The 3,832-nt window shown below is 46.0% G+C and overlaps 1 protein-coding gene across 3 annotated transcripts in view; it reads left to right on the top strand.

Moving 5' to 3' along the window:
- The first annotated feature begins 3,573 nt into the window (after window positions 1–3,573).
- Window positions 3,574–3,832, top strand: part of KAT6A (lysine acetyltransferase 6A) — a 116,968-nt gene continuing 116,709 nt past the window's right edge. For 2 of the 3 annotated variants that reach the window (XM_027122910.1, XM_027122909.1), the window contains exon 1: window positions 3,575–3,687. The gene's annotated coding sequence lies outside the window, so the exon portion shown is untranslated. Of the gene's footprint in view, window positions 3,688–3,832 lie in introns of all 3 variants that reach the window. The other variant, XM_027122911.1, reaches the window with a different exon arrangement.

Genomic DNA, 3,832 nt, shown 5'->3' with positions numbered 1-3,832 from the left:
TCAAGAAAGTATTGGCAAAAGTGGAGAAAAATAAAAAGATGGAAAATTTCTCCAAATGAATTAAATTTTATTTTTTTAAAAATCACATGAACATCCTAGAACTTGAAAATACAATGATCAATATTAAGAACTCAATACATAGATTTAAGATAAGATTTAAATTGTGCGTACAAAATGTACAGACTCACGCACAAAGAGGCAAAAAATATAATAGGAAATACAGATGGTAAACAATGAAAAATTCTGACATAGGTGTACATGAAATCCTAAAAGGAAAAGAGACGTAAGAAGAGATAGTGACCAAGATGTTTCTAAAACAGAGAAAAGATATCAAGCTACCAATTGAAGGGATTATGTAAGTGGCACTCATCCCATGACCCAAGTGGGATGAGTACAAAGAAAACCATATTTAGACACATCACAGGAAAATGGCTGAAAACTAAGCAAAAAACAAAAAAACTAAAAGAAGCCAGAGGAAAAAATGACATTACTTTCCAAAGGAGTAACAAAGGAATGATGGAAACCAGAGGAGATCTTCGAAGTGCTGAAAAAAACTTGCTAAACGAGACTGCTATACCCAGCAAAAATACGAAGGATAAAATGAAGTTTTGAGGCAAACAGAAATGGAGAGAAATTGTCTCCAGCAGACCTGCTCTGAACAGAGGAATATTCAAACAGAGGGAAAAAAATTCCAGTCATAAGCACATAAATGTATATTGGAACAAGAAGCAACATAAAGGGTAAATATGTAGGCGAATATAATGAGTATTGACTGTACGATGATTATAAAACCTTGTATGGTTTAAAATATATGCACAATTAAAATCCATGACAATAAACACAAAAGGGGAAGGGGTAAGTGGAGGCACAATATTACTCTAAGCTCTTAGCATTTGGGGGAAAGTGGTAAAAGTAATCATTTATATTAGAGTGTAATAAGTCAATCAGGAATGCTGTAATCTCTAAGATTTCTTTAGAAATGTATAATTAATAAACTGATAGAGGAGGTTAATGGTATACTTAAATATTTAAATTAATTCAAAAGGCAAGAAATAAGAGAATAAGGGATATAAAGTAAATGGGCAAAGGAAATGAATAATAAGATGGCAGGTATAAATCTAAATACAGCAGTAATTATATTAAATGTAAATGGACTAAAAACTCCTGTTGAAACAAGGATAGAGCAGCCTTCCAATTTTAGGCTTAGCTGGACTCTGCATAAACTGTAGTTTATAACAGATACTACTGAAAGGGCAGGGATTCCTAGAGCGAATTGTGGAAGGGGGAAGAACTTTTAGCTGCCAGCTCTGCATGGCTGAATTCTGAGGAAGCTTGAACCAAAGAGAAGCTGTCCTCCCAGTACTGTGGATTTTGTTTTTTAACATGCAAAAGATGAAGACCTTAATATGTCTTTGTTGCAAATCTTTTATTTTGAGAAGACCGCCTGAATGTGCCATTAAGTTATGCAAATGTAAAGCAAAGAGTCTCTGTAGAAGCTGTTTGAAAAGCTAAACTGTGCTTTGTTGTTGCAAATTGTTTTAAATTCTTGCTACTGTGTGCTTAAACTCCAGTTTGGTCTTTTCACAGGAATGCCTGTGGCTAGTTTCCTTCTAAATTAACCAAAAGCAAACACAACTCATCTCTGTATTATTTTTCTTCTGAAGACCACACACTAGTCTCTCATGAAGAACTCATTTTCTTTCTATTAATATGACTTTATCTGTCCTCTTTGGGAAATAAAAACATTGCTTTACTCTTCGAAAAGAGAATTTCCCCCACTTCTTCCCCCCAAATGTATTTTCATTACAAATATCTCTTATTTTACCTGAGACTGCATCTATCTGATTCATCTAGGATGGAAAATATTCTAATAGATTATTTTCTATCCCCAAATTTCTCTCCTAATTTGGGGATGGGGCTTGGCAGTAGGTGATTAAGGGTGATTCAGTAAATCTCACCACATCACACTGACGTTAGCAGTTGTCAGTGGTAGGATACTGAGTTGAAAATATAAGTTGTTATGTTATTATTGAATGGTCTAGACAGTCTATGGTATAGAACAATAAGGCTAAGGATTAGAGTGGAGAAAAGCTATAGAGACAGGAAAGTATAGGTTGAGGTATAAACAAGGCAGGGCTTGATTTGGGGGGTGGAAATTCAATCTCTTAGTAACTGAAATAATGTTCATTCACTAGCAACATTTTTTGGAGTCTGTACTGCTTGCACAACTCTATGCCACTAGAGATGCAAAGAGGCATCCTAGAAGAGACTATACCTGGGAATGCATTCATAAGACGTAGATGAGGCCACACAACCGTTGCCACACGAAAAACAGGGCAAGTGGTCAAACTACAAAAGTTCAGAAAAGGAAGTAGACGATAAGGTAGTAAGCGAGAAGGTGCACTTTAAAAGGTAAAGCTGAGATAAAACGAGGAGGTGTTGGGGAGAATAGTCTACCAGATAAAAAGGTCCAGTGGCAGGAAAACGCTTCCACACAAGATTATCAATTATTTAGTATGTCTTTTCATTTGTCATTTACTGCCCTTCCAGGGAATGCAGGCTAATAAAAAGTATGACTCAGTCTCTGCCTCAGGAGTTTAAACTGGAAGAGAGACCAGACAAAGAAACATCCATGCAGCCAGTAGAGGACAGGCAGGCCATGAAAAGTGCCAGTCCGCAGCTCAGCCATAAATTCGGACAAGAGCAGTGCTGCGTAGGGCACGGGTACAAGACAGGCGTCGGCATTAGACAGATGGAGGCTCCAAACTCAGAAGTGTGCCACCAGACAGCTGTATGACCTGTGCGGATCTCACCACCGAGCCTTCGCTGGTCCCTACAAAGATGGCTCTGGTGAGGTCCAACAAGTCTCCTGGGGTAGGGAGGATGAGGTCATTGTGGTGAAAGGGCTCGACACGGCATCCAACTTTCTACCCTTCCCCTCCTCCTCGCACCTACTATTTTCCCGCAAAGGGGTGGATGTGTGGGGAGAAGATGCGCGCAGACAGGGAATGATGAAGCGAGGCGGCCTTCTCCCCGCCCTCCGCCCCAGCTCCCGACCCGGTTCCGGGGAGTCGCTGTGGGAGCGGGGCGCGGGCACCGCGGTGCGGAGGGAGGCTCGGTGACGGTAAACACAGGCGCCATCAGAGTTCAGATCCTACCGGATTTCCGCGCCGCACCGATGCCTCCCCACCCCGGCGCGACCCTCTGCTTCCCCAGCTGTGCAATGGGGACACAGCACCTCCTGCCCCGGCTATCGGCCCGGCCCAACCGCGCTAGAGGGGCGAGCAGGCGCCCCCGACCGCCGGCCTCCTCCAGTCCTCCTCCCACTTTGGCTTTGGCCTTTTGTACCGGCCCCACGTGATCCGCCCGGCCGGCTCTTCCCTCCTGCCCCGCCCCGCCCTCCGGCCTTTCCCGGCTCTCGGCCCAGCTCTTCCCGCTCCTCGGCCGTCCCCCTCCCGCGCTGCCCCTTCCTCCCCCTCCCGCTCGCCTAGCTCTCGGGCTGTTCCCGCGCCCTCCCCCAGGCAGCCATTCCCTCGCGACACTTCCCCTCCCCCCGCGGCTGTTCCACCGCCTCGCCTCCCCTCCCCCCGGCCGAAGCTCACTGTCTCCAAGATGGCGGCCGTGTCAGTTTGGGGCATCTCCGCGGTCCGGCCCGGGGCCCCGCTTACCCGGCGCTCTTCTCCCCCGGTAAGTAGTCGAGGGGCCGCCCCCGGCCGCCCCCGGCCGTCAAGCCCGAGGCTGAGCCGCTCCGGGACCCGCCTCGCCGCTTCGCGGGGCCGGTGGCCGCTGCAGGCCCCGCCGCGGCCTGCGCCGCCTCCCGCTGTTCTGCGCC

The sequence above is a fragment of the Aethalodelphis obliquidens genome, unplaced genomic scaffold, assembly GCF_003676395.1.
Source record: "Aethalodelphis obliquidens isolate GAN/ISIS:26980383/991018 unplaced genomic scaffold, ASM367639v1 scaffold25, whole genome shotgun sequence".
In the NCBI taxonomy this organism is placed as follows: Eukaryota; Metazoa; Chordata; class Mammalia; order Artiodactyla; family Delphinidae; genus Aethalodelphis; species Aethalodelphis obliquidens.
This window is presented reverse-complemented; position numbering and strand designations above follow the sequence as displayed.